Genomic DNA, 24,394 nt, shown 5'->3' on the forward strand with positions numbered 1-24,394 from the left:
ATATTTGATTTATAGCCTAAACTATGAACTATCATGAAAAATGTTCCATATGTATTTGAAAAGATAACATGTATTCTGCTGTTGTGGGTGCAGTTTTCTACAAATTTATTATAATTAAGATAACTTGGCAAATGGTTCAAATCTATATTCTTACTAGATTTCTGTGTAGTTATTTTGTAGATCTCTGAGACAGAGCTATTGAAATGAACAACACAAACTGTAGAATTTCCCAATGATTATTTTGAGAGAGATCATTTTTAAAATCATGGATCTAAATAATTTATTCTCCTCACAAAATGTCTTCTATGATTTCCAAATACTAATCAAGGGAAGAAGGCAGAGTTAAACTCACACTTGTAGATACCACGGGAACAGTGAGTGATCATGTGATGTGCCTCCAGAGGTTAGGCTAATGTAGTTAGAGTGGTTTATATTTATTTATTTATTTTTTATTTTTTTTTTTTTTAGACAGAGTCTCGCTCTGTCACCCAGGCTGGAGTGCAGTGGCGCTATCTCGGCTCACTGCAAGCTCTGCCTCCCGGGTTCACGCCATTCTCCTGCCTCAGCCTCCTGAGTAGCTGGGACTACAGGCGCCCGCCACCACGCCCGGCTAATTTTTTGTATTTTTTAGTAGAGACGGGGTTTCGCCGTGTTAGCCAGGATGGTCTCGATCTCCTGATCTCGTGATCCGCCCACCTGGGCCTCCCAAAGTGCTGGGATTACAGGCGTGAGCCACCGCACCTGGCTGGTTTTTTTATTTTTTAAAATCACACAGTTGGGCTAAAATATCCATGAAAAAATTTGAAGCATGTACCTTGAATAAAATATGAAAATCAAAAAAGTTAATTGCACATGTACAACATTGCTACCATGATGGGCCTGCCGCATGGGAAATGAACAACAAGTGTTATTAATTCAATTCTATTTTCTTACACATTCAATGAATATGTATTGAAACAAATTCACTGAAAGGTCCCAGATACTGAATAGGTCCTTGAGATGTGCTGGCAAACAAGACAAAAAAAAAAAAAATACCTGTTCTCCGGGTGGCCTCATGGAAGATGGTGAAGTAAGAAGCTCCAAGAAATGGTCCCTCCTGTGAAATAACTATTGAAGTGGCAAGAACCATCAGCATTCACTCTAATAAAACTATGGTATCTCATCCCATATTTGCAGCATCCAGGGAAGAGCTGAAGAAGAAAGAGACAGGCTTAAGGAAGTCTCTGTCAGATAGATCTCTGACCACAGAGATAACTGAACAGAAATTTCGTGGATCACTCTGACAAGAAAGGTAGTCCTTGCGAAAATATTCAGGAAAAGTCACAACACAAATAAACAACTGCACCCCTCAGATGAACAACTGCACAATATCAGCCAAGGGGCATAATCTGATAATCTGATCCTGGGAGTTAACAACATCACAATATTCAAAATACTCAGATCTCAACAAAAATTTGCACAGCATACAAAGTCACAAGAAAGCACGACTCATTCCCAGGAAAATAATCGACTGAAAACCTTCCTTAAGAAGCATTCATTTGTTCCCATCTTCTCCCTTGGTTATGTAACACGCCCTTCCACATATACTTGATTAGAGCTTGTGCCCCACAAACATGCCTGGCATGTACATTAGTGACTTTTGAGAGGGAGGTGGGGGCAGGAAACAGTCCCTCTGGATACATTTCACATCACATGAACCAGTGAACACATCTCTGCAAGGCCCTGCATTCTAATAAACAAGATTTTTCTGTTTAAAAGAAAACTTAAGTCCTTCAGAAAACTGCACTTCAAAAGGGAACCTTGTCTCTGCTGCTTGGGCTGCAGTGAGGACAGATTTACTAAGTGCTGGTTGCTGTGTTTTGTCCTCTAGTGTGGGTGCACACATCTAGAAAAGTTTTAAAGAAGATTGGGGAACCCCCACCCAGCATTGGTGGGACTTTGAGTTTGCTACGGTTGTGAACAGAACATGGAACAGAGGACAAGGTGGCCCCTCCTGAAGATGAGAGTTTTACTTCTTGCTGGAAGTCCCTGGGCTCCTGGAGTGTTCTCAGGGGACCTCTTAACAGGATCTCAAGGGAAAGAATCCAGGGTACTGGATCCACACAATCAACCTCACGGATTTCTGAGTAGGTCATTAACCTATCATGCCTTTAGCGTTATCTCAAATTATACATGGTATCATCTCAACTAATGTCTAAAACAATATACAGCATAGATATCTAAAGAACTAGTGGTACATGGAGGATGGCTTTCTACCTCTGAGCCCTAGAAGGGACTGTGGGCCTTGGTTTGGGACTCTAAGTCCCCTGGTAGTGCTCAAGTGCAAAGGGAATGACTGATGCTTTTTTGAGGCCCCTTCTATTGTGTAAAATTTATTCTGTACTTGTGACACCCACCTGGTCCTTCTTCTGAACATGAGAAATTGCCAAGATGAAGTCTCCAGGCTAACGGCTCAGACAGGAGCTCAGATAAACATGCTGGGAAGTGGAGAGCAAATTGACATTCGAAGCTCCTCCCAACAAGCTTCAAGAAGAGGGTAACACAAGAGGTGCTTGTAACCAGGTTCCACAGGGCAGCCTCAAGCAGAGCTCTTGGAAGTCCCTACCACCACGGTCTGGGTCTCCTTCTACCTCCTGCCCTTCATTTTCTCCACAGGTCAGAACATCCAGGGAATTCAGGGAAACCCCTTCACCGCTATTTCTCCACAAGCTCCAGTCCTCAGGGGCATTCTTTCCAGTTCTCCCGAGCATTCGGCATCATTCATGAAATTCTATGTTTCCACATCTCTGTGCTCTGGCTGTGCTAACTCAGCCCCCGTCTGCATCTGCCTCACTGGGAGCCTCAGTCAAGCTCACCTGCACCCTGAGCAGTGAGCACAGTACCCACACCATCAAATGGTATCAACAGAGACCAGGGAGGTCCCCCTAGTATGTAATGAAGGTTCACAGCGATGGCAGCCACAGAAAGGAGGACAGGATCCCCAATTGCTTCTCGGGCTCCAGCTGTGGGGCTGACTGCTCCCTCACCATGTCCAACCTCCAGTCTGAGGACGAGGCTGAGTATCACTATGGAGAGAGCCACAAGATTGATGGCCAGGATGGGTGAGTGAGCCACACACAGTGACACAGACAAAGGGAAAGTGAGGCCAAAACCTCCCACCTCCCCATTCTCCTCAGGGACTCAGAGTCAGCAGTCCCATGTCCCCTTCCAGGTCCCTGAGACTTCTGACTCTCCTCCTGCAAAGACACCCCTAGGCAGAGGCAGATGCAGGCCATGATTTAGGCCAGTTTGACAACTCATCATTCTGTTTCCTCCACACCAGTCTGTGCGGACCATACTGGGAGAGACCAGAGCAGCCCAGGCAGAAGGACCCTGAGAGAGTGGCCAGGCTGAGATGACCGTGTCCCAGTGTCTCACTGTGCCCTGTGCTCCCTTACCGGGCTCTGCCCCAGGAAAGGACATGGATCTTGACCTGTCATCCCCCATTTATGAGAGTTCAATGTGTGTGCATCCTCGTTAGCACTTGATATTGTCAGTTTTTGTTTAAAGTCTTTCAGATAGAGCTGTAGCGATGTCTAATTATGTTTTTAACTTTTATTTCTTTAATGACTTATTATGCTAAGTATCTTTTCAGGTACTTATCTGTCCTTTGTATGTCTTCTTTGGTGAAATATTTAATCAAATCTTTGCATTTTTAAAATTCAGGTTTCTCAGGTTCACATTTACTCATGTATTTGTATGAGTTTATATGCATGCATGTGTGTCTATGCATTCCATTCGGTGTGATTTCCCAACATGTATCAGCACAGGTATCCACCACTACAATCAAGACACAAACCAGGTCCATCACAACATTTCCTGGTGTTTCCCTTTGATAATATCTACCTCCTCCCACCCAGGTCCCTCCCTTGCCCAACCCTGGCAACCACTGATTGGTGCCCTATTCCTAAAATTTTGTCTTGCAAAAATGTGATACAAATACAACCCTATTGTAGTAGACAGACTTTGGGGTTGGAATTTTTTACTTAGCATCATTCCCTATAAAGTCATTGGAAAGGTGTGTGTATCAATAGTCAGTTCCTTTCAATTGCTGAGCAGTATCTCTTGGTATTAGTTTAACAAAACCTGATGAATTACTCACCCACCGAAGGGTATCTGGATTGTTTTCAGTTTGGAGCTACTACACCTGAGGGTGCTACGAACATTGGTTTGTATGTTTCTTGTGAACAAAAGTATTCATTTCTTTGAAATGAAGGTCCAATATTATAATTGCTGTGTCATACACTCATTAGGTCTTTAGTTTTCTGAGAAGCTGACAAACTGTTTCCTAAAGTGAATGTACCATTTTTTTCTGGCCAGTAATGAAGGAATGATCAAATTTCTCTGCTTCTTTGGGAATTGTGTGTTTTTACTCATTTTTTTAGGTAACCATTGTGATAGGTGTGTAGTGATATTCCATTTTTTTAAATTTCATTTCTCTGATTGTTAATGATGATCACCTTGTCCTGTGCTTGTTTACCATGTGTATGTCCTCTTTGATCACATTTGTGCCCTTTGCACATTTTCTAATTAGATTGTCTTCTGTTTTGCTCTTAACTGGTATTCAGTGTTGTGTGTTTTGTTTTTTTGAGACAGGATTTTACTTTGTCATTCAGCCTGGAGTGGAGTGATGCAATCACAGCTCACTGTAGCTTGGACTTTCCTGACTCAAGCAATCCTCTTGCCTCAGCCTCCCAAGTAGCTGGGACAACACGCGCACACACTGCCTCACTAATCGTTTACAGAATTTTCTGTGTAGAGACAAGATCTCCCTATTTGCCCAGGCTGGCCATGAACTCCTTAGGCTCAAGCAATCCTCCCTGCTCAGCCTCCCAAGTTGTTAGAATTATAAGCATGAGCCAATGCACTCGGCCGGTTTTCATTGTTCTTTATGCATTTTTTATACTATTCCTTTACTGGATATGTGATTGGCAAATACTTAATGCCAGTCTGTAGCTTCTATTCACATCCTCTCAAGAGAGATTTTTGCAGAGCAAAAATTGATGGTTTTGTTAAGGTTCAATTTATCATCTTTTATTTCATGACTTGTGTACTTGGTGAAGTCTAAGAATTCTTTGCATAGACATAGATCTTGAAGATTTTCTCCTTTTTTTTTTTTTTCTTTTTTTTGACAGAGTCTTGCTGTCGCCCAGGCTGGAGTGCAGTGGCATGATCTCTGCTCACTGCAAGCTCCACCTCCCGAGTTCACACCATTCTCCTGCCTCAGCCTCCTGAGTAGCTGGGACCACAGGTGCCCACTACCACACCCGGCTAATTTTTTTGTATTTTTAGTAGAGACAGGGTTTCACTGTGTTAGCCAGGATGGTCTCGATCTCCTGACTTTGTGATCTGCTCCCCTCGGCCTCTCAAAATGTTGGTATTACAGGTGTGAGCCACCGCACCTGGCCGATTTTCTCCCATTTTTAATATAAAAATAATATTATCGCTGGGCACGATGGCTCACGCCTGTAATCCCAACACGTTGGGAGGCCGAGGTGGGCAGATCACAAGGTCAGGAGATTGAGACCATCCTGACACCGTGAAACCCCGTCTCTACTAAAAATACAAAAAATTAGCCGGGCGTGATGGCAGGTGCCTTTAGTCCCAGCTACTCGGGAGGCTGAGGCAAGAGAATGGCGTGAACCCGGGAGGCAGAGATTGCAGTGAGCCGAGATCGCATCACTGCACTCCAGCCTGGGCGACAGAGTGAGACTCCATCTCAAAAAAAATACACAGATAAATAAAAAATAAATCTGAGAGATGGCTGAGCAATTTCACTGAGTTTCATCATGGAATTCTGGCCTCTCAAACACCAGCATGGCCCCTGTTCCTACAATCTCCTGCTTCGAAATCAACCCAACCCTGCTACCCAGACCAGATGCTAGATGGTCAAGACAGGTCTTTGAGAGCTAAAGAATCTTCAGGGTCCTCGATGGATTTACATTGGAGCTTCCTTTTCCGTGGATAGTCACATCAATAGAGAAGATGACAGTTCTTGCCTACCTCTGTGAATACCTGAGACATGAACTGAGGTGTGTGTGTGCATATGGTGCGGGCAGCACTTCCTCACTCAATACTAGGGAGAGTGTGAGGAAACTGGATACAGACCTGGAGATAGGGCACATTTTTACACTCTCTATTAAGCCCTGTCCTTCTATGCTCACCAAGGAGTCACCCAACAAGGCCACAACAGGAAGAGAAGCAGGTTTCTATGAAGAGACTTCTCTTTTTGTGATGAGGGCCCAGGAAGTCCACTGTCTAGCTGTGAACTCAGAGGCAGAACTCTGATGCATCTCAACCATGACCTGAATCCCTCTCCTCTACTCACCCTTCCCACTGTCGGCACAGGTTCTGCCTCCCAGGGCTCAGCCCCATAAGACTGGGGATCAGCCTGGCCCTGACCTTCAGCTCAGCACAGGGAGTGACACAGTGTGTGGGGCTCTGAGAATGAGACCCTCATCTTCAGACTCACCTCTCCTGTCCTCTCTTGTAGGCTCAGTGGCTTCCTCTGAGAGGACTCAGTTGCCTGCAGTGTCTGTGGCTTTGGGACAGAGGGCCAGGATCACCCACCAGGGAGACAGCATAGAAGACTCTTATGCAAACTTTTGTATCAGCAGAAGCTAGGACAGGTCCCTTTGCTGGTAATCTATGGTGACAGCAACTGACACTCAGTGATTTCTGAACAACTCTCTGACTCCATATCAGAGAACGTGGCCACCCTGATAATCAATGGGGCCCAGGCTGGAAACAAGGCTGACTATTACTGTCAATCATGAGACAGCACTGATACTCATCTCACAGTGACACAGGCAGACAGGAAAGTGAGACGCAAACCCTTTCCCACCTATGTCACCCTCTCCCTCCAACCTCAGGAGGACGGTGGTCAGAGCTATAAACAGGTCTGGCCCAGTTCACTCAGATTTGACACCCCCAGGCTGCCCTTCCCTCCAGCCTCCCAGGCAGGCTCAGCAGAGTGTAAATTAAGAGTGGATACACAATGGATCATTAGAATTATATTCCAGTTTTTCAAGAAGTAGAGGAATGATTGACATATTAAGTGGAAGTATAGAATACCAAAAAAAGGACTAATTGAGCTTGTACTGCTAATAATTACAGCATCTGAGACATTAAAAACATACTGGATGTGATTAACGACAGATGATGCAACACAAAAGATTAGCAAACTCAATAATGTAGCACTAGAAAATATTCAAAATGCAGCACATAAAGAAAAAATAATGATGAAAATGAAGAGAGTGTTATAGTATATTTATAGAAAAAATGAAGAGTGAGTTATAGGACAACTTCAAACAACCTGAGGTTGGCTGGGAGTGGTGGCTCACACCTGTAATCCTAGCACTTTGGGAGGTCTCGGAGGGAGAATCCTTTTGAGACTAGAAGCTCAAGACCAGACTAGACAACATAACGAGACTTCATCTCTACAGATTTTTGTTTAAAGCAAATTAACTAGGCATCATAGCCTGCAGCTGTAGTCCTACCTACTTAGGAGCCTGAGACAGGAAGATTGCTTGAGAGAATTCAAGATGGCAGTGAGTGAGGTACGATCATGCCACTGCACTCTCACCTGGGCCACAGAGCAAGTTCCTGGGTCTCACTCTGTGGTTCAGGCTGGAGTGCCATGGTGCAATTACAGCTCACTGCAGCCTTGACTTCCCAGGCCCAAGAGAGCCTCCCAGCTAAGCCTCCCAAAGTTTCTGGGACTAGAGGCATGCATCACATGCCTGGTTAATTCTTTGTATTTTTTGTAGAGATGGGGTTCTCCCTATGTTGCCCAGGCTGGTCACAAACTCCTGGGCTCGAGCAATCCTCCCGACTCAGCCCCCCAAAGTTTGGGATTATAAGCATAAGCCACACCACCTGATGTGAAGAAATATTTAAATACAACAACCTAAAGTATGTATAATTGACATCCATGGAATAGAAAAGATGAGGTGGAGGGTCAGTAGAAAATATATTTGAATAAATAATGGCCAAATATGTTCCACATTTGGTGAAAACCAAAAATTGGTATATCCAAGAAGGTCAACAAAACTCAAGCACAGGAAACATGAAGAAAACAACTCCAAAACACATCATAATCAAATTATAAAATCTAGTAATGAATACCCACTTTAAAGTTTAATTCCAAGAGCACATCTCTCATTAGAAGTAATGCAAGGCACAGTGGAACAATATTTCGAAAATGCTGAAAGGAAAAACTTGTGAACCTTCTGTTATTTATCTAACAGAAATAACATTCAAGAGCGGAGGGTAAATAAAATGTTTTCAGACACATAAAAACTTACAGAATTGATCACTATCACTTTTGGCATTAGAAATGGTAACGGACATCCATAGACAGAAGGAAAATCATACCCAGTTGAAAAGTAAATTCACACGAAGAAATGAAAACTTCAGATAGGGCAATGACATGGATACCTATAGAAACCCCTGTATTATGTTAACATCTATGAAAGATAACTGTTCAAAGGAAAATTAGTAAAAAAAATCACTGTGATTTATCGTGAAAACAAAATTAAATTATGTGACAAACAGCACAAAAGCAGAGAGGAGTGAAGAACATGTTATAATGGTCTTATACCCTGTATGAATATCTAATCACACTGGAAGACAGATTTTGGTAAGTTATATATGTACCATTAACCCTGAAGTAATTATTAAAATAAACCCTTTTAACAAAAAAGAATTATGACTAGTAGTAACCTGTATTAGGATTCTCCACAGAAACAATATCAATAAGATATGCGTGCATGTGTGTGTGTGTGTGTGTGTGTGTGTGTGTGTGTGTATGTGTGTGTGTATTGAGAGAAAAAAGAGTGAAATAAATGTATTTTGAGGAAGTGGATCATATGATTGTAGTGGCTGACAAGGATTAAATCTGTTGGGCATGCTGAAGTCTGGAAATTCAAGTAAGAGTTAATGTTGCGGTCATGCATGCAAATTTAGCAAGCACACATCAGGAAATCTCCATATGTGTTCTAAATACCTTCAACTCACTAATGAGTCCCACCTACATTGTGCAGAGCAATCTGCTTATACAAGGTCAACTAATTAAAATGTTCATCACATCTGAAAAGTATCTTCATGTTAACTCCTATACCGGTGTTTGACAAAATCAACCTGGCCCATATCCTAGCCTATCTGACACTTAAAATTAACCATCATTTAAGCCAGAAAGAAAATTTTTAAAATATTTCTAAAAATAAATCAGAAAAGGAAACAATAGAAGGGAAAAAATAACAAACATATGAGATGAATAAAAAATGAGGAGCAAGAAGGTATATTTCAGTAGGATTATATTACTAATCACATTAATTGTAAATGGTCTAAATACCACAACTAAAATATTGTCAAATTGAAATTTGCAGCAAGACTCAACTATATATGCTACCTAGAATAAACCTACTTGAAATTTTAAAACCACAAAAAGCCAAATACAAATCAAGGACAATCTTCCCAACCCCTGGTTTGCTCCACAAAGCAGTACAAAGTGAATTCACAGGGATTAACACATAGTTAAGAAATATGCCTCACCTCCACCAACACTCTTACCTCTCTTCAGCCTCTAATGCCTAGATCCCAGTACCAGAGTTGCAAGAAAACAGGGCACACAAATGTTAAATCAAGGTTACTAAGGGTCACCCTCAAGAGGTAGGTGAAAAGAGAATGAGGGAATTGAAGCCACAAGGGCCCCACTTGCATGGGGCAGCTCCTGCATCAGAATGTTGATTGATACATTATTGATGAGTTTTTGTCCATGTTCATGGTGGGCATAGGTCTATAACTTTCTTTTCTTGTCATGACTTTGGCTTTGGTATTGGAGTAATGCAGGCCTTAAAGAGTAAGTAGAAAAATGTTTCCCCTGCTGTATAATCTGAAGAAGTTCTTGTAGGATTGGTATCATTTCTTAATTAAATATTTGATAGAAATTTACCATTTAAAACTGGGTGAGCTTTTCTTAGCAGGAAGACTTTTAATTGCCAGTTAAATACCTTCAAGTACCATAGATCTATTTGGATTTTCCATTTCTTCCTGAGTCAGTTTTGATCATTTATGTCTTTTAAGGAATTTTTCCACTTAAGTCATTTATACTTTTGGCATTAATTGCTTGTAATAATTTCCCTAACCATTTTAACTTTTATAAGGTTGGTAGTCATGACACTCTTTCATGATAGTTTGAGTACTTTGTGTCCTCTTTCATGTTTTCCTAGTTAGTCTACCTAGAAGTAAAATCAATAGATTGTATTTATCTTTTTGAAGAGCCAAGTTTTGTTTTTTAGAGGTTGTCTATTGTTTTTGTTTGCTATTTCATTAATATTTGGCTCTGATCTTTTTATTAACTTTTCTTTTTTGCTTTGAATTTAAATGCTCACCTTTTGCTTAAATTTATGAGTTACAAGCTTAGAGAATTCATTTTAGATCTTTCTTCTTTCCAACATTAAGCATTTAAATGCAATAGATTTTTCAAAGCACTGATTTAAGCTGTATTTCTTAAGTTTTGATATGTTGTCTTTTTGTTTTTTAAAGGTTCAGTATCTTCTAATTTATGTTGTCTTTTTTCTTTAGCTCATGGATGACTTAGTTGCGGTCTTTCCTGCTCAAATAATTGAAGATTTCCCATAGTTCATCAGGTATTAATCCAATTTAATTAGTTATTTCGGCACTAAATAATACCTTCTATGATATTCACCCATTGAAATTCACTAAGATTTGATTTGTAACCTAGAACACAGATTATTTTAAAATCATTTAAAAATGTGCTAAATGTATTTAAAAGCATAATGGGTATTCTGCTCTAATGTTTGAAAGTGTAATGGGTATTCTGCCATTGCGGGTGTAGTTTTCTACAAATTTAATTAGGATAAATTGGCTATTTGGGAGGCCGAGGCAAGCAGGTCATCTGAGGTCAGGAGTTCGAGACCAGCCTGGCCAACATGGTGAAACCCCGTCTCTACTAAAAAAAAAATACAAAAATTAGCCAGGCATGGTGGCAGGTGCCTTAATCCCAGCTACTTGGGAGGCAGAGGCAGGAGAATCGTTTGAACCCAGGAGGCAGAGGTTGCGGTGAGCCTAGATAAAGCCATTGCACTCAAACCTGGTGGATAAGAGCAGGACTTCTCTCAAAAAAAAAAAAAAAAAAGATAAATTGGCTGACCATTCAAGTCTGTATCTCGATTGAATTTCTGTGTAGTTGTTGTGTGGATCAATGTCAGGGAGCTACTGGAATGATTTAACACTAATTTTAGAATTTCCAATTGATTTTTTGAGAGAGGAAATTTTCATGGGTCTAAATACTTTATTCTTCTGACAAAAGGCCTTTTATGATTTCCCAAGACTAATCTAGGAAGAAAAGGCAGAGTTCAAGCCACAGTTGGTGATACCATGAGAGCACTGAATGATCACGTGAGGTGCCTCCACTGGTTAGGTGTATGTAAATGAAGTTTTAAAAAACGAATTTGGAGGCCGGGCACAGTGGCTCACGCCTGTAATCCCAGCACTTTGGGAGGCTGAGGCGGGTGGATCATGAGGTCAGGAGATCGAGACCATCCTGGCTAACACAGTGAAATCCCGTCTCTACTAAAAATACAAAAAAAAAAAAAAAAAAATTAGCCGGGCGTGGTGGCAGGCACCTGTAGTCCCAGCTACTCGGGAGGCTGAGGCAGGAGAATGGCATGAACCCAGGAGGCAGAGCTTGCAGTGAGCTGAGATCGTGCCACTGCACTCCAGCCTGGGCGACACAGTGAGACTCTGTCTCAAAAAAAAATTTAAAAATTTAAAAAAATTAAAAAATAAAAAACAAATCTGGGCTAATATGTCCAGAAATTTTGAGAAAATGTATGTTGAATAAAGCATGAAAATGAAAAGCAAGGTGATTGCATATGTATAACATTGCTACCACAAGGCCAACCTCATGGGAAAGAAACAAAAACTGTTAGCAGTTCATTATGTTTACTTACACACTGAACAAACATGAATTGAAACCAATTCAATGAACTGTCCCAGATACTGTTTGGGTACTTGAGATGTATTGGTGAACAAAAGAGACAAAAGTACCTGATCTCACAGTGGCATTATGAAAGATGATGGAGTAGGAAATTCCAGGAAATTGTCCTTTCTGTGAAATAACTACTGAAGGGTAAGAACCATCAGAATTAACCATAATAAAATGAGGAAATCTAGTCCCACATTCGCAGCATCCAGGCAAGTACTGATGAAGAAAGAAACAGGCATAAGAAAATCTCTGTCAGGTTAATTTTTGCCCATAGAAGTAACTGAACAGAAACTTTATGGATCACTCTGATAACAAAGTCCTTGCAAAATTATTTTGGAAAAGTCAACTACACAAACGAATAACTGCACCCTTGAGCAGCAACATCAGCCAAGAAGGAGTAGGGAGACAATCTGATTTTGAGAGTTACAACATCACACATTCAAAATACACAGATTTCAACAAAAACTTAAAAAGCAGACAAAGTTAAAAGGAAGCATGACCCATTTACAGGAAAAGCTTTAATGAACTGAATGTATTCACAAGGAAGCAGAGGCATTGGACAAATGACACAAATACTTCAAATAACCATTTACATATGTTCAAAAATTCAAGAAAACCATGTAACAACCAAACAAAACTGGAAGAATAATGTTAGAACAAGTGAGAACTATCAATAAAGAAAAAGAAGTTATAATAAAAGAACCCAAGCAGATTTTCTAGAACTGAGAAGTTCAATAGCTAAAATCAAAATTTCACCAGATAAGTTCAGCAGCAGTTTGAGGCAGGCAGAAAAATAATCAGTAAACTTAAAGATACATTGTTGTAATTACACAGAATGAGCATAAATTTTAAAAGAATAAATAAAATGAGCAGAGCCTAAGAGATACATGGGACATCGTCAAGCATATCAATATACGCATTGTGGGAGACTCAGAAGGAAGAGAAAAAAGAAAGTATAAAATACATGTAAAAATAATGGCTAGAAACTTCCAAAATTGATGAAAGATATGAATCTATACTTTCAAGGAGCTCAGTGGCCTTCATCAGGTTAACCTGACACAGACTCACAGTGAGGCACAATATGCTCAAACCACCAAAAACCAAATACAAAAGAAAAATATTGAAAGCAACAAGAGAAAGAGACTCATCACAAACAGTAGATTCTCATGAAATTAACATTTGGTCTTTGATCAGAAACAAAACAGTCCAAAATGCAGCACAATAATCTATAAAGTGATTTATAAAAATATATTATCTACCAATTCTGCATTTAGTCAAACAAATCTTCTAAAATAAAAAATAAAATAAGATAATCACAGATAAGCAAAATTTAGTAGACCTGGTAGATCTGCCCTACCAGAAACACTACAGGAAGTCCTTAAGTCTGAGAAAAGACACTACATAATTTGAATACATGTGAAGAATTAAAGATCTCTTGTAAATATAAAGCTAGTGCTGTTGTATTGTTGGTATGGAGCTGCTGTGTTTTCCATGTTATTTATGAGATATATGGAAAAAAATCAATAATTATAAAGTCATGTACATAGGCACAAAATGTTTAAAGATGTTATTTGTGACATTAACAAGGTCTAGAAGGAGAGGAAATGGAACTGGATAGGAACAGAATTAATGGATATTATTGAGACTAAGTTCGTAGCAATCCTAACAATTTTAAAACATCAATCGTTACTCCAATGATAACTAGTAAAAACTAAATTGAGTGTATAAGGGAAGGAAAATGAAGAAGGAATCAAAATGGACCCAGAAAAAAATTAATAGAACACATGGGAAACAATTATTGGGGTAATTTAGGAACAACAACAACAAAAAGATAAAAGATATGTAGAAAACAAACAGCAAAATGACAGAATTTCTTCGTTATCAGTGATTACTTTAAATATAAATGGATTAGATTCACCACTTGAAGCAAAATAACAAAATGAAATTTTTAAAAGTAAAAAAAAAAGTAGAATCCATGATCTATCTACATGGTGTTTATGGAGAATCAATTTAGACCCAAAGACACAAATAGGTTGAGTAAATAGTAACAAAAGAACTGGTGTGGCTGTCGTGACATGATGCAATATTGACGTTAAGTGAATTATAGTTGTAAGTGAGAAAAAAGGGTATTCCTTATTGATAAAATGGTCAATTAATCAAGAAAATATAATAGTTATACACACGTATGCACCAAGCAATAGCACTTCAAAATACGTGAAGGAAGACACATTTAAAATAAAAGCTAGAGAGATCTATAATATAAATTGGAGACTTCAGTACCCCACTTTAAAAAAGAATAGAACATATGAACAAAAGATTAATAGAAAATGCAGCTATTGAACACTATAATCCAGCTAGACCTAACAGATACGTACAAAATACTGCACAAAACAAAAGCAGAATACACATCTACTCAAGAGCACATGGAACACTCTCCAGAATGGACGCTATTTTAGGCCATAAAACAATTCTCAACAGTTTTTTAAAACTTGAAGTCATACGGGAGTCATCTAAAACCACCATGAAATGAAGTTTGGGTAGGGGAGGAACAATATTTCCTTCTACTCAACTTAGATTTATTGGCCAGCAGTCCCTATCACACAAGACAGATTAAGAAATAAACTCATGCACATTTATTAAATATAATTTTTACTTGGCATGGGAGCTTTAACAAGGAAATGAAAACTCAGAGAAATGGCTGAACCTGAGGACTTTACAGTTAGGTTTGATGAGGATAATATAGGTGTGGAGAAATACGACTAAGAATGAAGTAAATGCAGTAAATGGGGGAAAGAGCAAGGCCTGTGTTCATTCTTCTCAGCACACCTTCATTTTAGACGAAACAATGCTCTCTTTTCCTCCTCTTTCTAATCAACAACTCAACTTTACAGCTCATGGAACAAGGAAGAGAAAAGCAAACTTAAACCGAAGTCCACAGAAGGAAAGAAATAAGAATCATTAGACCAGCGATTAAAGAAATAGATGAGAAAAAAACTATAAAGAATATAAATGGCATAAAAAGTTCCTACTTGGATAAGAAGAAGAAAATTAACAAGCTGTTAGGCAAACCAACTAAAACCATAAGAGAGAAGACACGAATAACAAAAATAAGAAATTTGGGATAATACAACCAACGTTATGGGAATTAAAATGATTATAAGAACACCATAAGCAACTGTATGTCAAATCTAGAAGAAATTGACAAATTCATAGAAAAATACAAATTACCAATCTAACTGAAGAAGAAATAAAAAATCAACATAAGAAATAGATTAAGTCGGCAATTGACAATTTCTCTAAAAAGAAAAGCCCAGAGCCAGATGTCCTCACTGGTAATTCTACTAGAGATTTAAGGAGGAATACCAATCATGCTCAATCTCTTCCAAAAATAGATGAGGAGGGAACACTGCCTAGCACATTCTAGAGGCCAACATTAGCCTGACAGCAAAGACAAACAAGGATACTATAATACAGAGAACTATTGGCTAATACTCCTGAAGAATAAGCATCTAAAATTCCTAAATTAAATAAGAGAAAACCAAGTCTAACTACACATTAAAGAGAATATGTGGAATGAAAAAGCGGGATTTATCCCCCAATTGCAAAGATGGTTCTACATAAGCGAATGAATGAATGTAATAAACAATATCAATAGAGTGACAAGAAAAAGCATATGATCTCAGAAGATGCAGAAAAAGCATTTGACAAAATTCATCCACTTTCAAGACAAAAACACTTAGCAAACTAGGAACAGAAGGAAACCTGCACAAATTGATTAAAGAAGGGCCTTTATCAAAATCCACAGTGAATCTCACAGTAAATGGTGAAAGAGTGAAAGCCTCCCCACTAAGATCAGAAGCAAAACAAGGACTCCTGCTTTCACAGCTGCTATTCAATATTGTCCAAGAAGTCTTAAATTTCATTAAAACAAAAAAGGCTAGTGCTACCTCCCACCACAAGCATGGATCAGCATTAGGAAATGAAAATAATGGTAATAGAAAAATTATAATGACAGTGATGTTGGTGATGGTTTAAGTACACAACTGAGGTTTAGTGGCAGAAATCCGGTATTTCCAATGACAGTGCAGCTGTACTTAATTGGGGTTACGGAATCAGTCTTGTTTTCAGTATACATGGGAAGCAGGAGTGCACGTAGGGTATGACTGCATTTCTCTGGAACTGTTTTTCACAGAAGAGCTACAGTTTATCCTGCACTCTCCATTCTGTGATCAAAAACCATGAAACAGAGAAAAGCACTTCAACCTGAGACTCAGTTACAAGAACTGCACCTGCCCCACCTTCCTGCAAGTATATATGCCACCTCTCTGTGCTGAACCATGAAGGCAGAGGGGTTCACATGTGGCACAGACGGAGGCTGGACTCCCTGGTCCGCATCCTCCCAGGTGACAGGTGCTCTGGGATCACCTGGAGAAGGCAAGTGCCTGGGCTCTGTCTTTTCCACCAGCAGAGGACAGCAGAGCTGCAGCCAGAAGAGAGGCTGGGGCTGCCCAGGAGGAACCTATGAGGGAGGCCAGCCTTTGTGGGGGGTGGTCAACAGGTGTTCAAGGGATCAGTCCTCACTTTGGAAGTTTGGTATAGTCCCTCCTGTCACCTGGGGCTGCACTGTTCATATTCTGAGGGTCAGACACACAGCATCACCCAGGATACTGACAGGAGCCCAGGCACAGTGACGGCCTCAGCTGGGAAACACAACTGGAGGCACCTGGGCCCTGGTGTCAGCCTGGGCAGCTCCCATAGGGCTAGGATTCCCTAAGAGATGCTCCGAGGTCAAGGTGCTCTAGGAGGGGGAACAGTGTGAGGGGACAGGGCTCCCGGGGCTCAAGCCCTTCACCCAGGATGGTTGCCTGAGCCTCCTGCCATTCTAAGGGTCTCATTCCTCCGTGTCCAGCAGCGTCCTGGGGAGCTGAGCCCTCTATACTTGGCACTTCCAGAGACACCCTACCACCCCCTCCCTCTCCCTCTCCTTCCAGCTCCAGGCCGACTCTGACTCAGAGGCAGCTCCTATGCTCAGGGGATTCTCAGGTGGGTGGCGTGGGATATTTGGGATCCTGGTCCCTGGATGGGGCATTCCCAGCCTCCTTGCGGAGATGCTCTCCAGAGGGAAGGGAATGTTCACCTGCCTCAGGCCACAGCTCTGACCATGGGACCATCCTGGGCTCAGTGACAAGATCTGTCTGGCTGGAGGGACCAGGGATCCCCCACCCTCCACAGCTCATGGGTGTTCAGAGACCATGACGCTGGAAACTTCACAGAGACCAAATAACCTAAAGTTAGTTTGTCAGTCAGGTCTGGGTTTCTGGTGGTTTTTACACATTTATATGAAACATTGATGGGAAAAAATAAAGAATCAAAGAGCAGAGGATGGCAATTTCTAGTCTATTAGAGAGATGGGGGGTGTCAAACAAGGAGCAACTCAGGTGAGAAATGAGACTAGACTGTGTAATGAATCCACATGAGTTGTGGCTGCTCAAAGGACCAAACCATGGTAATGGAAATCAAGTTTAGGATATAAGTATCCTAAAGACACAGAACCACACTCTAATTAAACTACCAGGACAGGACCAAGTGAGTCTGGGGAACCCAGAGCTGACTTGGAGGAGGAAGATGATGGGTTCCTGGCCCACCTGCTTCTGAGTCAGGTGTCATTGATGATCTCTCAGCACGGCCCAGCTCAGCCCCATGGCCAGGCACCTGGAAGGTCCACAGCCCTGCTGAGCCTGGCCTAGGACACAGCACAGGCCAGGATGGTATAAAACAGTGGTCATGTGGCCAAACTCCAGGAGGTGACTGTGATCACAGGCCTTCAAGGATGGAGTCTGATCTTCTGAACAGAGAAGCAGATAAAGTGAGCTGGGACCCTCTTCTTCCTCAGTCTGCTGTGCTTCCCACACAGCTGGTTTGAGTGACATCCTTCAGTGAGGAGTCCCAGAGGATGCCGATTTGCATCAAACACTCACTGCCTCAAATGGCCTGAGAGGCAATAAGAGAGAGCTGGTGAGCCCAGCTGTGCTGTGGGTTCAGGAGGCAGAGCTCTGGGTGTCTCACCATGGCCTGGATCCCTCTCCTGCTCCCCCTCCTCACTCTCTGCCCAGGTGCTGCCCCCAAGCCCTTCCTTCAGGCTCAGAACCCATAGGATCCTGAGCTGGGCCTGCCCAAACATGAGTTCATCCCAGGCACAACCTCAGGGTGGGACCCCCTGGGAACAGATTCATCATTTACAAGCCTCCTCTCCTGTCCTCTCTTGCAAGCTCCTATGAGCTTACACAGCCACCCTCAGTGTCAGTGTCACCAGGACAGTCAGCCATGATCACCTGCTCTTCAGATAACCTCAAAGATGAGTATGTTTACTGGTTCTGGCAGAAGCCAGACCAGGCCCATACTGGTGATATATGAAGGCAGCAAGCGGCCCTCAGGAATTTCTGATTTTCTGAGTCCAGCTCAAGGAACATGGCCACCCTGACCATCAGCAGGGCTCAGACTGAGGACGAGGCTGACTATTACTGTCACAGGTACAAAAGAAACAGTGATGAGCCCACAGTGACACAGGCAGATTAGGAAGTGAGACACAAACCCCTTCCCAATCTGTGTCACCCTCTTTCTCCAGCCCCAGGATGGCTGTGGACAAAGCCATGAGCAGGGCTGGTCCAGTTCACCCAGTTCTGTGACCCCCAGGCTGCTCTTCCCTCCAGCCCTCCAGGCAGGTTGTGAAGAGGGTGAGTTAAGAAGAGATTTGAGGCTGTGTGACAGGCTATCCTGGGGTTTTTCTGGCCAAGGATAAAGCTGGTAAAAGAGAGCCTGAATGGACGGGCAGACAGAGTGGCCCATGCACGTAGTGGCAAAAGACCTGGGTTTCCACATGCCAGCCCTTCAGGCAGGTTCTGCAGACAGTGGGTTAGGAGCAGATTTGAGGCTGTGTGGACAGGCTGTTTTGGGGTTTTCTAACCCAGGATAAAGCTGGTGAAAGAGGGCCTGGATGAAAGGACACACAAAGCGTATCTTTCATCTAGTGGTAAAGGATGTGAGTTCCATATGGTGAAGCCTGGGTCACCCCTTGGCCCAGACGTCCTAGGTTAGTCCTCAGAACTTCCCTAGCACTTAAGTTCCTGAATCTCCTGGCAGCCTTATATTCAAAACAGTGTAAGCTGGAGCGGACGCTGTGGGGTCCACCTAGACTCCACGTTAAGGTCGACCCACACACTCTCAGAGCCTACGAGTGGACACCCATGCTGCGGGGCACATGTCACCTGACAGAGTGGCTGACCACCCCTGATCTCTTCTTTCTGACCACTTGGGTGTTTGGCACTGTGTCCATCATGGACACTCTATGGGCTATTAACCTATGATTCAAAGTTTCTTCTGTGTGGTGCCCATGCCCAAAGACCACCCACAGGCTTCTGCCGATACTCCACTTCCCCCATTTCCAAATTTTTCTCTTGCAGTCCCTGGAACACCTGCCCAAGTCATTTCCCACTGCCCTAAGCCCATATCTGCCCTGGCATCCGGCCACTCACCTTTCCTCACAAAATGAATGACCAGGTGCCATGCCCTGGTGCAGGAAAGATGTCCCCTCTCCATTGTCTCTTAATGCCACCCCTTAGTAGACCCATATAGCGCAGCTGTGCTCTACTTCATGGTGATCCAGTTCATTCCTAGGCTACTCTGGAAATTTTTGCTCCATCAGCTGAGCAGAGGGACTGCTACCCACACAACGTAAGTGTAAACCCAGGGAGCGGTGCTAGAGCAAGAGAGATGCAAACTTGGCTGTGGACCACCCACAGGTTACTCAGCTCTGGGGCCCTGCTCCTGCTCCATCCTAGCTGTGTCACATCTGTCTCACCAGGGATCGCTGCTGGGGTCTGTCTGAGCACACGACGGGGGAATCTGGCAGTTCTGGCTGCTTGGTCACTGAATGTCCGATGCTGTCCTGTATCTACCAGGGAACAAGAGCACATGGGGAGAGTTGTTTTCCAAATGAAAATAATTCTGTCTTGTGGATGGCATGGAATTGTTCCAAATCCCATGGGATTGGAATCCCATTGGGAAAATCTCATGGGATTTTCCCATGAGAGATTGCGTAAACATGAGTTTTCAGTTCTTATCATAAATTCTTCCATTCCTATCACCAATTCCATGACTATGGTAGAGTCTGCTGGATTCTGTGGTCCCAACAGCAGGACACTCATACCCCTGCCTGAACCTGGTGCAGAACCTCCCTGCTCTGGGCTCCAAAACAGTGGGTGATGTTCATGGCTCCTGATATATGAGTTGGAGCCACATCCCCAAGGGTTAAATATGCTGCCTCTAGACACCAGAATGACCTTAAAGCTTTGTGTTTCTTTCTGGTGGGAATTGTAAGATCTAATAACGTGCTCTTTATTTTGTGAGAGATACTAAGCTGCTCCAGAGAACTCAATCCTAAACATTTCAGCTACTACACAGGATGAATGGTCTTAGGGTTTGTTTCCCACTCTCAGGAATGCATGGCTCTCACCAAAGCTTCCAATAGACAGGGCCCCCTCATGCACATCTGATCCAAATACAGAATAGAGCCCTAGGAGGTTCTCCTGGGTGTTCAGATGGTCAAAGCCCCTATGACAATATCATGAAAAAGAAGGGAGAGTTAATGAAGTTGAAAAAATAAAAGTATAAACCTATACTGCTGTCTACTCCTTGTATTCACACCGTTTCTGATCCTGTTCTGAGAGGAATAGAATGAGTTTCTGCATTGATGGTGCCTGCTGTGCACCTGTAGCCATGCATGGTGGTGTGTTCTATCAGGGTCTTCATCTGGCACAGCAATCGCGGATGGAACTACCATCTGACTGCGTCTGTAGAAATCCACTTCCATCTTCCAGGATCCATTCAACAATTGTAGGAATCATTTCAGTAAACCGAACACAAGGGCCTCAACTATAACTACAAGTCCTCCAGGAGAGGAGAACGCTGTCTCAGAGGGTGCAGTCCTACTGGAATTTCTCTTCTCTTTGGGACAAACCAGCCCAGAGGAGGCACAGGGGCTGTGTGTCATCTGGTTTCCTAGATGAGGTGTCTCCTCCTCACTGTCCTGAGATTCTGAAGAAACTGGGGAGATTGGTGCAGACACTCCTTGGATCCTTACAGGAAACTTCCTTCAGACCACACACTCCTCAATTTGTTCCCAAGCTCCAAAGTTTCTAAAGTCACTGTCTAAAGGGCCCACAGTGTTTGTGTGGAGTGGTGGAAAAGCTCTGGGGATGGAAAGTGGTGGTGGTTGCAAAGCATTCTGAATGTACTTACTGTTGCTGAATGCACACTTACAAATGATTGAAATGGTTTAAAAACTGTTCATTTTGCCATAATAAAAATACTGCACACTCTGGAGGAAAGTAAACCTAGTTTAATTTTGAAATTGTTCAATGGATACCAATCAAAGAATAGTGTAGCAAGCACCATTTCCCCTCTCGCTATAGCAGCAACTGATCCCCTTGTGCTCTTTTGGCCTCTCTCCCCTGCTCTCTCTCTCTCAATAATAAGCAATGCTCTTCTCTCCAGTCCAAGCTCACACTTCCCCAGTTGTGCAGGAATGCCTATTGTAGCTGTTAATTTATTTCCAGGCAGAGTCCTCAAGATTCCTCTGCTCATATTCTGTTCTCAGCTGTCTGGAGCCAGCATGACAAGTGAGCCAAGATCACTTGTCATGAGAGACTTGTGGAAGGTTTTGCAAAAAGTTCCCCAAGAAAAAACAATGCTCATTGTTGACAGCAGGACCATTTCCACACAGTAGGGCCATGCTGGGTGTGCAGTGGGGCTGTGCACACTGTGCCCACAGGCCAGGCTCTGCACTGCTGACTCTGATCCTGTGCTTGGTAGGACCTTGTGCACTGCTGAGTCCACTGCAGACTCGACCCTGAATGGGAAGGTGGTTCCTAGCTGCTGGGCACTGAGTCTCATAGAGGGACAGATGGTATTGAGGATGCCCGGCCCCTGATGTACATAAGAGGACAAGGTCTGCTGGTAGAACAGGAAGATGAAGGAACCTGTGGCTCTAAAGGTGGGGTCTCCAGCCCTCAGTCTCAGCTGCCCATGGCCTCATCTGTGTGCACCTTGTCAATCCGGACCATGTGAATTAGAGGTGAAGGGAATTGAAGGACTTTCCCATTTTCTCCCATTTTCTCTCTTGGTTACAGAACGCACCCTTCCACATATACTGTATTAGAGCCTGTGCTCTACAAACATACCTGACACTAAATTAGTGACTTTCGAAAGTGCAGATAGGTACAGCAACCAGTCCCTCTGGAGACATTTCCCATAACATGAACCAGTGAACCCATCTCTGAAAGCCCTCATGTTTTAAAAGACAAGATTTTTGAATTTCAAGGAAAACTAAACCTTTGAAAAAAACATGATTCAAAAGAGAATCTTGCCACTTTCCATTCCTGCTTGGGCTGCAGTGAGGATAGATGCAACAAGTGCTTCTGATGTCTGTGTCTGTTCCCCTGTGTGGACGCACATATCCAGGCGAGTTTCAATGAGGTAGGAGACTTCGGCAGCATTGGCCAGGCTCTGGTTTGCTTCTGGTGCTAACGGAACATGGAAGAGAGGACAAGGTAGCGTGTCCTGAAGATCACATATTTCCTTTTTGCAGGAAGTGCCTGGGCTCCTGGAGTGTTCTCAGGGCTTTGATCCAGGCCACCGGCTCCACAATCAACATCACTGATATTTCAGCAGGTCATTGACCTAATTCCATTTTAGTGCTATCTCAAATGGAAACATTATTTTCTTATAACTATTCATATAGCAACATAGCACATAAATATCTAAATAACACACACAGAAACAGTAGTCTCAAATGCAAAGCTGTCACCTCCCCACACCACACACTTTCTCACCCGAGCCCCTGAGCCCACCCTTCACTCGGGCCCCCCTCTCCTGTGCTGTTAGAAATCTCTGTCTTCTAACAGGGACAGTGACACAAAACAGTCCCCCCTCCCGCCCAGCACTCACACCGCAGAACCCCCAGTCCATCTCCTGAGGGAACGTTTACGTTTCTATTCTGACAGAGAGAAGTCGCCGTGATTGGAGTCTTTACCCCAAACCCAGGAGTTTCTGAGGAACACATGGGGTCAGCCGCTGTCTGTGTGGGGAGGCTTCACCTCAGGGAGGCGCCCGGCTCTGGGCTGAGGGGGACTCAATGTGCACTAAAGGGCAGGACTAAGGCAAGTCCCGGGTCACAGTGTGAGGGATGCATGCGCCCTGAGGAGGGGTCCCTGGTGCTAGGCCTGACCCAATTCTAACCCCAGGCACCTTTCCTCAGCTCCTCTGGCCCTGGGACACCTCCCTACCCTGCTTCCCATGAGGCTGGTCACAGCTCTTGTGAGCACCGCCTCCTCCATGTCACACTTTTTCTGTCAACATTTTGAGGAGCCAGTTGGTTTTCTCCTCATTCCATGTTCCTGTCCCACCTGCCTGCTGGGGGTGGATTTATTTCATGTGTGCGGTTTCCTCAGCCTGAGCCAGAGCTGCCTCAAGGACACCAACCCTGTGGGACACTCCTCTGGGAAAAGCAAACAGGTGCCAAGAGGAGCATCTGGAGCTCTGGTGTGGGAGATGCCCTCCACCCTGGGTCGGGGGAGTCTGGAGGGGATAAGAAGGGACCAGGGGCCTGGGATTGAGCTGCGAAGGGAACCAAAAGGCAGGAGGGACAGGGCAGGGGCTGTCAGCTATGACTCAGGGGAGGCTCCTGGGCCTCAGGACCCTCCCTCTGAGGCCACCAGGGGGCGGGGGTGGTGCATGCCTGGACCTGGGAGGTCCCTGCTGGGCTTCACCCTGGGTGGGTCCTAGGAGCTCCTTCCTCCTAAGTCCCCCAAAAGAGACAGAGGCATTCTGGTGTCCTAAATCTGTCATGCCCCCATAAATGCATTTCTACAAGGGCCAATAAATGAACCCCAGGTTTATCCAAGCAGCAGCTTCAGGCCTCTGCAGACACAGAGGGGGAGGAATTAGCCGACCTGAGGCACCCTAGAAGGGCTGAAGGGGGCTGAAGGGGACTGAAGGGTCCCTGTGGGGCCTGTGGTCCTGGGGAGGGGAGAGCTGGGGTGTCTCCCAGCCACTCTGGGCCCTGTTCTGACACTTCTCCCACAAAGAAGGGAAGGGAAATCCTGGGACCCCACAGCCAGGACCAACCGTGAACCACAGGACAGGAAGGACAGGGACCCCCAAGGCTGGCTCCATTTCCCAGGCACTGTCATGGGCTGAGTCTCAGGAAATCCAAGTCAAGGAGTTTCAATCCCCCCGGCTGAGCCCCACTGTCCAAGGAAACAGAAGTCTATGAGCCCAGGCCCA

At 43.5% G+C, this 24,394-nt stretch overlaps 4 protein-coding genes across 7 annotated transcripts in view; all 4 read left to right on the top strand.

Moving 5' to 3' along the window:
- Window positions 1–24,394, top strand: part of LOC129395163 (immunoglobulin lambda-1 light chain-like) — a 735,232-nt gene that overhangs the window by 665,937 nt on the left and 44,901 nt on the right. The gene's annotated exons all lie outside the window — the stretch shown is intronic.
- The window catches only part of LOC134730083 (immunoglobulin lambda-1 light chain-like), a 266,743-nt gene that overhangs the window by 178,904 nt on the left and 63,445 nt on the right, over window positions 1–24,394 (top strand). The window lies entirely within an intron of this gene.
- Window positions 1–24,394, top strand: part of LOC100977273 (immunoglobulin lambda-1 light chain) — a 262,611-nt gene that overhangs the window by 171,702 nt on the left and 66,515 nt on the right. The window lies entirely within an intron of this gene.
- IGLL5 (immunoglobulin lambda like polypeptide 5) overlaps window positions 1–24,394 on the top strand; it is a 162,366-nt gene that overhangs the window by 98,682 nt on the left and 39,290 nt on the right. The gene's annotated exons all lie outside the window — the stretch shown is intronic.

This window comes from Pan paniscus, chromosome 23 (genome assembly GCF_029289425.2).
Source record: "Pan paniscus chromosome 23, NHGRI_mPanPan1-v2.0_pri, whole genome shotgun sequence".
Taxonomy (NCBI): domain Eukaryota; kingdom Metazoa; phylum Chordata; class Mammalia; order Primates; family Hominidae; genus Pan; species Pan paniscus.